Consider the following 12,357-nt stretch of genomic DNA (forward strand, 5'->3'; position numbering starts at 1 on the left):
TTGACACCAAACTTTCCCCAAGAAAAAAATCCTGAAAGGCAGTCAATCAAATGCAGCATTAGGTGTGGTTTTCAAGCAGAGGAGCCTGAAACCCCATCCCGTTTAGAAAACTGCAAGGCAAATCAGCAAGTCCATCTCCATATAAAAGTAAAGAGTAAAGTAGACCCACCAGATTACTTCCAAATTGATGAGTCTTCTCAGTAGAAGGAAATAAATACAAATACATATCAGTGATATGTCTATGAGTTGCTGACCTCAACATTTTTGTCTCCTTATTTTTGGGTATGTGATGTCATTAATGGGCCAGAACTGAGCTATTCATTTATTAAGGTTTTTGAAAAAAAAGTTTAGTTAATTTTGAAAGGAGTATAAAAGATGTAAAAGATGTGATCAAGGGTTTGTCACCAACATTGCACAAGCCAGCTCCCATCATCATATGTTAGAGAAGATAGACTATGCAACAAGGTCTCTTTGAGGCCTGTGAGACAGGAGACAGCGAGAAGAAGCCAAGGCCTATAACCAAGAATGAACCAAAGTAACAGTAGATGTTCCGAGATGTCCAAAAACCTAGCGAGAGGACTATACGGGTGGATGTCAGGGACAGGATATAACCTTTAACACAGGAAAGGGTAAGAGTCCAGGAAGACTAAAGATCTTAAGATCAAACTAGGAAGAATGAAAGTCATGACTAGTTATATGCTGTGGTGCTCAGCGAACGATGGAGAAGAAGTAGGTAGCATAGCAGATCTCTCCATCTGGAGAGACATCCATGAATTATTAATATATATTAATGGATGACATTTAACAGATTCAAGACACTCAAACCTACACACATCTGTTGAGTTATTGCAGTAATGAACCACCATCTTTGAGGTGCAATTTCCTTCAATAATAATCCACTTTTTTGTTGAGGTTTTGAGTTTGACAAGTGACCTCACAGCTAAGCTTAAGGACTCATGAGTATGGCCATATTATGCCTCTGAGCTTTATGTAGTTATCAAATTACTTACAATGGAGGCTTACGATGGATCTCCGAGACATGCTGAGATCAAGCCAGATCATAAAAAGCCTCTAGCGCCCATAAAGTTGGGCACTAACGTAAGGTAGGTGGCATACATAACATATAACTTGTGTAGACAATAAGTCCTACCTCCAAAAATTCCAAATGCCAGCTCGGGGCTTACATAAACCTCTTTGTGCATGAATTGTCTCTGAAAATTTAATTTTGGACAAACTACATCCATTGGGATAAATGTTCTGACAAGGGTGCTCTACCTTATCACTGCCCACTTTTTTATATTGAGATTAGACATGATTCCCTCTCATAAATGCAGACTCTTCAGTAACAGACCAGGGACCCTTTTTACTGGAGAGAAGAAGCTTTAGGTCCATCTTCATGCTGGAACCAAATGCAAACCGAAGGAGGAGGCTGAAGAAGAAGGTGATCTGATGAGAAAGACTCTGTAGGCTCACCAGAGGTCATGGTGTTGATGGCCCACTCTCTATCCATGAAGGATCCATCTTCATGTAGGATCAATCATCAATATCTAAGCAACCCAAATAATTTGACAATCATCCTACATGAAATTAGGCCTAGTGTTAAGGGATTGCTGCAGTCGCCTCCCAATGGTTTTGTCTTCTGCTGGATCTTGAGGGCCCATAGTTATGTGCCGCAGCCTGGCCCACTGGAAGATCCAATGGTACTTTGCAGACCAGTCCAGCCCTGAATCCCAGTTTGCTTCTAGTATTGGAGATTTCCTGGAAAAATAAAATCTGATCACCCAGGGATAAATAAGTCAGTCATACATGTTCAACTGAAGCCGATATAAGAACCAACAGAACATGAAAGGATGGATGAGGTTAGCGATAGAACAGGACCTTTCATCAAATGGGTCAATGAAGTTCACCCAGAGTGAGCTGTCCAGCAACATAAAGGAACCAGAGAAGGAAGATTGCATCTGCCCTTTGTAAAAAGAATCAGTCTGCATCCAAGATCCAAGTATCCCAATTGTTTCATGCCATCTAACCCCTGAAATGAGATTCACTGCGACAAGGACACAATGCCGCTACCTCTCTTCACGGTGATGGGGGGAAGGCGGGTTAAGAATAGGGAAGGTACACTAAGATGGGGGAAATGGTGTAGATGACATGTGACCAAGGTCTTCATAGGAAGCAGATGGAATAGGCATTGACGATAGTCAAAGTCAATCAGGACTGGCATTGGTCAAGCAGGATTCAAGGTTGAAGCCAGAGGTCAAGGCAAGCAGCGAGCAGATAAATTCCAAGGTACTGGCCAGAAGTTAGCGCAGGCAGATTCCGGAACGGAATTCAGAATCACAGGTCACAATCAAAGTAGACAACAGGGTCAAAACCCAGGAATCCAGACAATAGATGAAAATCACATCATTGCTTAGGACACTAGAAACCCTAATACTCAGTCACCTCCAATAGGGGAAGGGTCCTTCTTATCAGCAGGGTTTGCACTGCATGGAGGGAAACACTTTAGACCCCGGCCTTAGGAACTAAAAAAAAAACCCTGCAGCTAAAGCAAGGAAGATAAATGTATAAATGTAACAAGTCACATTGAATGCAGTAAAACATACATAGTGAGTGGAATAATCCTTCTTTTTCTGTCTCACAAAATAAGATTATAGGAAACATTAAAGGATTCCAATAAAAAATTTCAAGTTGTTCCACAAAAACCAAACCCCTCTCAATAAATGAAAATTCTTTAAAATTATGACTTCAGGAAAAGAGGAAGAAAAACCATGGCTATATCAGGACTGGGCTCCATTGGGCTTCATTGGTACATCCTGGCTCCAACCAGTTACACCTGGTGGGATTTGATCCATGAAATATGGACCACATGTCTGCCATGGTCCTCTTTGATGACTTTATTTACACGATATGGGGACCTGGACTCATAGTCATCTATGATACTCCAGGGGGGTATCTAGAGTTCCCCCTTATAGATATAGGACTGTATGAACGTGGCGGAGAGCAGCGCTCGCTGTGTGCTCGCATTCTTGCAGCCCACACACAGCAGATGAAGATGCTAATGAGCTGTAATTGTTCTTCTGAGAGAAATGATCACAGAACTGATTACATAAAGAAAAGAGGGGGTTAGAGATGGCAGCCTGATAGTACACGCTGGGAAGCAAACATAAGTAACCTGGAGCACTCTCCTGGCGAGCCATCCTCAGCAGAGACACCTCCCCGGGGATTTTTACTCACTGCCGAAGCTGATTAACAATAACTGTGACCCATTTGTCAACTTCACGAACATCATTATCCCCGGATCCCTGGATAAAATATTACAATAACCCCAGGCATTCCCATTAACCTATCCAAATACTACCCTATAATAATGTATACCTTCTCCAATGGAAACTAGTATATAGACTGTTCTTAAAGGGTCACCCCCTACCTGTCCATTCCCTTGGGGATCACTGCCTCTCCTTTTGTCCTCATACATTTAATCCCAGTGTTTACATGTATCAGTGATGGGAGCCATGGTCCCAATAATATGGTCTGTAAGCATGCAGTACATGATGGATGTGTGTACAGAGGGCAGGGAGGCAGCACTGGATAAAATACTGAATGTTGTGGGTTAGACTATTGAAAAAAATTGGGACACCTAGTCTCAAAAAGAGAACAGTATAGATGAACTGGGAGTCTCAATGGGTAATGCATAGTATTCATAGTAATGTAACGGTCTGTAATCCAATCTACAAAAAATACCCCATATATTTGCACCAATGAGCTCATTTTCCGAACTCTGCAGGATGTGTGGGTCGCAGAGTTAGGTCCAGACGTTTAGATGAAACCCTTTCATCAAATTTAAACTGGTTCCTGCACTAATTTTCCCATTGATGCCTGAGCTTCTTTTCTAATAAAAATCAAGTGTACCTGTCACACAAAAAGCAAGTTTAAAAATGTAGCACACAGCTCTCAGAGCTACTTCATCACCCCTTCCTTTCTGACTACGTCACTATAAGCCGGCAAAACTTATTCAATTCACTTCACTTTGGTTACTGTTTTTTACACTCACAGAGGGGCACATTTACTAAGGGTCGTGCACCAGTTTTCTGTCGGACTTTGCACGTTCTTTTGAGTGCAAACTGCTTGCCCAGGTATTTAAGAACTGTCCGCACCACATTTGAGTTGCACGTGACCCTTTTGTGGCGCGGCTGCACCAGTCATCATGCCACACACATTAGGGGGCGTTGAGGTGCTTAGTCAGACCGTGCGCCAGATTTAACATGCACGGCTCATGTTAATGGTGCACAAAAAAGAGTGGTGCACTTTGTCGGAGCAGTGCTGGGGGCACCAGATTCATGCAGAACGTGCGCCAGAAATCCTAATGCTAATCCTTACACATGCAAACTGCACATAGTACACACTGCGCTGTTCTTAGTAAATGTGCCCCAGTTTGTTTTATACTAAAAGTGCATGAAGATATCAGTTCGGTCCTCCGCCACCCGTGTCTCCTTCCAATAGGCTGTTTTAGAAACTACCATGCTCCCGGGTGAGTGCGGATGCCGGAATAGAGAGACACATATGTACCTGATGAAGGAGATGTTACATCTCCGAAACGTGTTGTAAACATACTATCACCAATAACGAAGAAACTATTTATAAACCTATTATTGTTCTGTACATCCGCTTGAGCGCGGTCAGCAAACACCTTTTTCTTCAAGGGCCATGCAAGCATGGGAGTTGCTTGAACAGTTGCGTAGTCAGAAAGGAGGGGCAATGAGCGAGCTGTTAGATCCGTTGCTGCACAACACCTTGACTTGAAGGATGATGGGGGATGCCAACATGGCTCAGGGGTCTTTGCTTTTAAGAAAACAGCTACATTTTTAAGCTTGTTTTTTTATGTGACAGGAACAATTGATCCTTATTAGGAAAAAAAACTTAGGGAATCAGTGGGGAAAATGCTAAAGGAACCTGTCATAGGTTTAAATGTGAAAACCTCATGACAGGTTCCCTTTTCTAAATAATAATATTTATTTATAGTGCCATCATATCCTTTTAAAGTCTAAGGGTCGTGATTTGGTCACTATAACTAAATAAACCCTCCTAAAAAAATACAGCTACCTAAAAGACTGATCCAATGCAGTCATGGAACAGTAAAGGAGGCTTTTTTTTTACTCTGGAACCCAAATTTTTCTCAATAAAGGGAGATATAGCTGCCCAAAGCTGTCAATCAGAAAAAACCCATTATCTTGGTTTAAAATCAAATCAAAAGACGAGGGGGCACTGTCTCCGTCTGGAGAAAACAAGGTTTAAATCACCAGAGGCGACAGGGCTTTTTTACTATGAGAACTGTCAATCTGTGGAATAGTCTGCCTCAAGCGCTGGTCACAGCAGGGACAGCAGAGAGCTTCAAGAAGGGTCTAGATGCCTTTTTACACCTAAATAACATTGATGGTTATGTTATATAGAATTGTTTCACCCTAAATCCCTTCCTCATCCAATCCCTTCCCTTCCTTGGTTGAACTTGATGGACAAGTTCATCAATTTTCAACCATATAAACTATGATAAACTATGATACATACACAAAAAACTCCCCCAAACAGCCCTTGTTGACCATACTATTAAAAAGACGTAGCTCAACTTAATACTCTTAAAAACTCACCCATGATACCTAGTCCTAGGACTTGTGCATCACAGTACATGGCCCATTTTTAGGTGCGCAGTGGGGCGACTCAAGTGAGAAGAAATGGCAGATTATGAGCTATTTACTGATTACAAGAGTTTAGAAGGGAGACTTTGGAGTTGACAGAGTCTCTTACGTTAATGGAGCGGAGCTAAGAGGCGGCCACAGAGCTAAAACATAAGGAAATAGACAGGAGCTAAGAATTACTGAAGGCTGATTGGATTCAACGGGAGGGAAGGTATAAAAGGAAAGGTTTATACTTTCTCTTGGATTTATTCCCAGTTCTAGCTAAGAAAAACAAAATACAAAATTGCCCTGTGTGAACACAGACTTAATTGATGGTCCTTTATGTTAATAGCTCCATAACGGCACCTTTTGGTGCATGAGATGATAAGAACAATAATAACAAGGTTCAGCCTCTATTGGCCTTGGAGGACCTCAGCGGAGCAGGGTAGGATTATGATATTGGCACATAATTCAGTCATGGAGCCGGAACACAGGAAATGTATGGGGATGTATTACGGAATATGCCGCCCTATGGTGCATCAGTACCGCACTGGCTTCATTCCTAGTTATTATTCCTCTCATATTACAGCATACGGTGATATATATGGGCAATTTTGTTCTCATAAATGTTTTATGAATTTGTGTTAGATCTGTTAAAATTTATGTAAAATAATACATTAATCCCTCAAGCACAGTCTTGCAATACAACTACTATATAGTGCTTAGTGTGGAGGATTCGGGTTCTGCCGGGATACACTAAGGTAGTTCCTCCGACGTCCACCGGATTGCACTGAACTTCACCAAGCCGGGCCGGGTGCAGGTAAGCGCGTGTCAAGCGACACTTTTTTTTTTAAATGCGGTGGTTTTTCCAAATCCGTTGGGTTTTTTTTATGGCCACGCCCCCGATTTCCGTCGCGTGCATGCCGGCGCCGATGCGCCACAATCCGATCGCGTGCGCCAAAATTCCCGGGGCAATTTAGGGCAAACCGGAAAAATTTGTCTAACCCGCCGTAAAAACGCGATTCGGGCCCTTAGTAAATGACCCCCATTATTTAATCAGCCCCTTAATGATGACACCATCCTAAAGGGAACCTTTCAGAAGGGTTTGGGACCCCTAAACTATCATCATGTCTTTGTGCAGCTGTGGTTAAGAGTCTCAAACTTCTATACCTTGCAGCGGAGTATAGTGACATGCATGTCCACCTCACCTCTCTTCAATGTTTAGTGCACTCACGGTATGGCAAAGTATAGATAACTCCTAAAAAAAAAAAAATTGGAAAAGAGACAAAAACAAAAAAAACTCTAATTGCTGGTGACTGATTGAACCTTTTTCGCAATATTGCAAATATACTACTTTTCTATTACAACACACACCAGCAGTGAAATAGTAATGTGAAGTGTAGTTAATGTTACTATTTCACTGCTGGTTTATACTACTTATACCATGTTTCTGCATGTGATAAAAGTTGCCAGTCTAATCACTATATAGTTCTGTATCTACACACTATGTTGAGCTCAGTGGATTTACTTGTTGGAATCTCACTGGATTTTCTGTTAGTTACTACATGAGAGAACACAGAGAATCATGGGAACAGGATGGCATCCTATAACTGACTCCATTCAAGTCCCAGTGTCAACATCTGCAAAGAGATTGTATGTTCTCTTCGTGTTTGCGTGGGTTTCCTCTGGGTCTTCCGGTTTCCTCCCACACTCCAAAACATACTAGTAGGTTGATTAGATTGTGAGCCCCATTGGGACTTGATTTGGCTTTGTGCAGCACTGTGTGCGCTATATAAATAAAGGAATTATTATTATACGGCAAAGACAGGCAGAAGATAGTCTCTGCTCACTTTACTGCTGCTGAGGAAGATTTCTGACATGTAGCTTAGAAAAGAAAAATGCCATAACTCCAGAAAAACAGGAAAGAATCACAATCTGGGCATTGTTCTGTCTGTTTTCAAAGGTGGTATGCATAATAATCACAAAGATTATTTGTGATTATACTTTAAAACATAACTGTAAATAGCTGAACACTAACATTTTTCCATTATGCATTGATTACCATATTACATCTATTTGCCTGCTAATGCTCAGCTTTCTACTTATCTCAGCTCTCACTTCAGCCCTGCATTCTGTATGCAAAGAAGGATCTGTACAGTGAAGCAGGAGAAAACAGGATGGTATCCAGGGTAAACAGGAAGTGAAGGGGCAGGGCTATGCACTGTGCTCCCTCTAGAGCCCCTGCTCAGGAATCACAGGAAGCCAGGATTTGATATGTCTGCTCTGTCCTGTGTACTGTCTGCTCTCATGTTCCCACACACAGTTCGCCTTTTACCCTGAAGCTGCTCAATTTAATAAAGAATCTACAATCATCCATAAGCCTGCTCTGTACAAGACACCATTCTGTCTAGGCATTGACAAGTCTTCAGTTGGGCCAGCAAAGCAGTCTGATACATAAGATGAAGACTATTTACATGTGTGTCGTTACTCTGTCTCCCCTGTCCTCTTTCTTGTCAGCAGCTGCTTTCTTTTCATTCTCTATACTCCCCACCCCCCACTGTCCTGGGAAGAGTGATGGCATCTGCTGAACAGCCTGACTACCATATTTATCATAGTAGGTAGTGTGTATAGTAGTCATAAGGCTGTAATAGGTTATATGTCTATCAGTTATAACAGTTCATAGATGTAGATGTACGTTAGTATGGGTGTGCGGATATAAAACCGACATTGAATTCATCTGTCATGTTAGGGTCACATCTGTGTTGTACAGCAGTAACACAGAGGAAAGGCTTCAGCCTGATTGGCTGGACTGCTAGTGCTACTCTATGTAAAAAGCCCTGAGCATTATGGGAAGTGAATGAAGCTGCTCTGGCCTAAGAAATGTTGGAAATGTTGTCAAAAGCTCTCTCTAGTTTTGGCCGGGTAACATAATGATAAAATAACTTTATACACACATTTCATCCTTGCACTTTACAGATTTGGGCATAACTTGTACAGGAAGGAGAGAACCTCTGGTGGATGCATCTGTGTCATCATTGTCACACTGCAGGAGTCCACTCTTATTAAACATCATCTCATGGCTGGCTGCAATGACACGCATCTGTAGAAATCGCTGGTACAATCCAGAATTCATTGTTCTTTCAATGGCTGTGAGTCATCCAGGCCCTGTTGTTGTTGCCAAGCAGCTAAAAATTTCACCCACCGACGAGCTTCAGGTTTGGGATGAGGCTGGAAAATAAAGCAGAGTGTCCTCCAAACATAATGGAGCAGATTTACTTACCCGGTCCATTCGCGATCCAGAGTTCTGTGTGGAGGATTCGGGTCTTCCGGCGATTCACTAAGGCAGTTCCCCCGATATCCACCAGGCGTCGCTGCTGCACTGAAGTCCATCGGAATGCACTGAACTTCGCCAAGCCAGGTCGGGTGCAGGTAAGCGCGAGTCCAGCGACACTTTTTAAAAAAAAAAATGTGGCAGTTTTTCTGAATCCGTCGGGTTTTCTTACGCCCACGTGACCCGATGTCCGTCACGTGCATGCTGGCGCCGATGCGCCACAATCCGATCGTGTGTGCCAAAATCCCGGGGCAATACATGGAAAATCGGCGCAAAACGGAAAAATTCGGGTAAATCGCAGTAAAAATGCGATTCGGGCCCTTCGTAAATGACCCCCAATGTATCCTGTGCTTACCAGAAAGGTCTCCTCGTCACATCCCTCTGCTGAACGTCCTCCAGCACCCCTTTAAGTGAGTATTGGATATGTCACCTCTAGGGTTAAAATACGATTGGACTAAACATTTTGTATACAGACCCCAATCAGACCTCTAAATACAGTAAATATAGATTTCAGACCAATCCCCTTAATTAATACAGACATTAGACCCAAGAACGTAACTAGGAGAGGCAGGGCCCCATAGCCGGCTTCTGAGTAGAACCCCCTTTCCCAAATATACTCAAATATATACAGTGACATATACAAGTGTACAGCATATATACACACATACACCATATACACATACAGCATATTTGAACCACAGATACAGCATATATACATAACATATATGTTAAATATCTATTATGATGTACAATGTGTAGCATAATATGTATATAATTGTAAAACCTCCATTCTTTAGTGTGTCAGGTCGGATTACAGGGCCCCCGACACTGCAGGCCCCAAAGCAGCTGCTATGGCTGTTACTGCTGTAGTTACGCCCCTGATTAGGCCACCTTAACAAATAGTAACCTCTGGCCGAACCCCATAAATAAAGAGACTGACCCAAACCCGACCTCCTAAACCAATAAAGACACAAGATCCAACCCTTCTATTACACAAATTACTGACCTGCTGAATTCTGGGGCCCTATGCAATTGTGTGGATTGAGTTTTGGGTAACATTGCAGCCACTAGGAGGCGCTATCTGAATACAGATATACAGAGGTCCATAATAGGTGCCCCATCTGGGAGACAGATCAGATAGAATTGTATATGTAGCGTCTGGCTGGACACTGCGTAGACGTCCGGTCCTTACATAGACTCCGGTAGATTAGGGAATACATTCCCGTCTGCCCACATCTCACCAGCGGATAATTACTCGCACTCCTTAATCACTTTGCTAAACGACTCGATGTTTATGAAGTGTAAGAGGAGAATAAACCCTTTAATTGAGTCTCTCACCTCTCCGAGGCGCGCAGCAAGGTGACAGGAATTACCAAACCTCTTAATTCACTTAGAGCTGGGAGGCCGCATTACTTCGGAGTGGAAGGATTATATTTCGGCGGCGTATATTCCACTGAACATTTCTGTATCAGGAGTCCCATAACCACGGCCCAGCCACAATGGTCATATACCCAACCAGGAGCTGCGCCCCGTTCCTCTAGTGGTGGCAGTGTAATGTCCCGGTGGACGGGTCATCACTAAATTTAGCTATAATTAGTGTTTGGCTTTTTGGCTGGAGAGAGTTTGGCCAGCTCTCCAATGCTACCGATAAAACTTTTTTTACCCTTTAAGGCTGGAGTTCCCTTGGTTTTGATAAGCAATAGTTGCTATAGCGGTCATTTGCTGTCATCTACTGCTGAAATGTCTTGTTGACACCTGCTGAACACCATGCCTCCAACTGAAGGGTTAAAATGTGAGATTTATGTTCTGTTGGTACATTTGTTATCTTGCCTGCAGAATCCCATGCTGTGATTGGTTGGTAGCTCAGCAGGTTTTGGAATAAGGTCTGCAAGAATCTATAAAAAGAAGTTCATTCCAAGCCTCTGGATCAGTCAATTGTCTTTAGCTTTTGATCTCTGCACATAGATTGCTGCTCAAGCAGCTGAGCCAACCTGGCTCCCTTTTCCAGCCTTCTGACCACTGGATCAGGTCTGGGGTACTTCTTACCCAATCCAGCCAACCAATCCACCGTGTTGTGTATGCCTACAGCATGTTACCTGTGAGGTCTGTCTGCTATTAAAGAAATTGAGACTCCTGTTGTCCAGTGTGATCCCTGGTCTGCTGCTAACATGAGCCTTCCTGTCACATCTGCCCAGAGATCCATTACCACACACACTAGGAGTGCCCCAGGGGGATCCCTCTTCTATATTGAGGCCTCCCCCTCTTCTTGTAGCTCCCTGGAAGACCTGTACCCATAGACCAAGCCACTGACCCTGGGAATCCAAATGCCCCCACAAAGCGGTCAGGTGGGGTAACATCGCAGCAGCAGATTTCTTTACCACCGAGTGCTACTTTAAGACCAGCAGCCCTTCTTTATGTCCATCCAGTCATGGGCTTCGTCCTTCAGAAAAGGTGCCATGAAGAGGTAAGATTATTATGAACAATGTTAAGGTAGGTTCTACTTGTCCAAATAACCTCCTACATAATACCAGGAGGCAACAACATTGACCAGAACATCACTAGTTCCTTCTCTTCCCAAGTAAGTGATGCACAACCCAACTACCCACATAATGTAATTTATCAGACCAGGCCGCCATCTTCCATCACTTCATTGCCCAGTCTGATGCCCATTGTGGGCACTTTCAGTTGAGGACGTGGCCACTGACCAGTTTATACCTTCTGATCCAAGATCTTAGTCTCAGATCCATCATCTATGAGACCAGACTAGATCTAGACTTTCTGGTGGAGGGACGTCCTTGTACCCTCTCTGCTTGGATACTAGTGCCAGGTTTAGTATGACCATTGTGCCTCTAGGTCTATATTTGCCATCGCTGCCAGTTTCCAGGCGCCATGAGGAGAGCAGCCAGCTAGAGAAGGTCTATGTGGGAGGATAGAGGATGGTTGTGCATTGTCCACATTGTGTCTTCAGCAGTGTTGGCAGGTACCGCCACCTTCTGTGCACATACGCACAGCTCATTTTCTGCACAATCGCGTTGTTTACCAGCCACGACGCTTTGCCAAACACCAATACAAACAGATGGCAAAAACAGGGTGAGAGGCGGTGACGCAACTACAGGCAGGATCTTCTAAAAAAAGTCCCCCCCTACAGAATACTTTAACGTCTAAAATTCTAACTTCTATACCGGCCATAGAGATAACGAGGCCAACAACTGCCCCCCGCAACGTCACCACTAAAGAGATACATTAGTTACATTAGACTGCCCCGAGATCATCTACTGAGAGGAAATTCTAGAAGTGATGTGAAGCACAAGAGGAGTCTATGCAAGGAGGTAAACCGGGTTTGACATATGCAAATGC

Source organism: Engystomops pustulosus, chromosome 4 (genome assembly GCF_040894005.1).
Source record: "Engystomops pustulosus chromosome 4, aEngPut4.maternal, whole genome shotgun sequence".
NCBI lineage: Eukaryota > Metazoa > Chordata > Amphibia > Anura > Leptodactylidae > Engystomops > Engystomops pustulosus.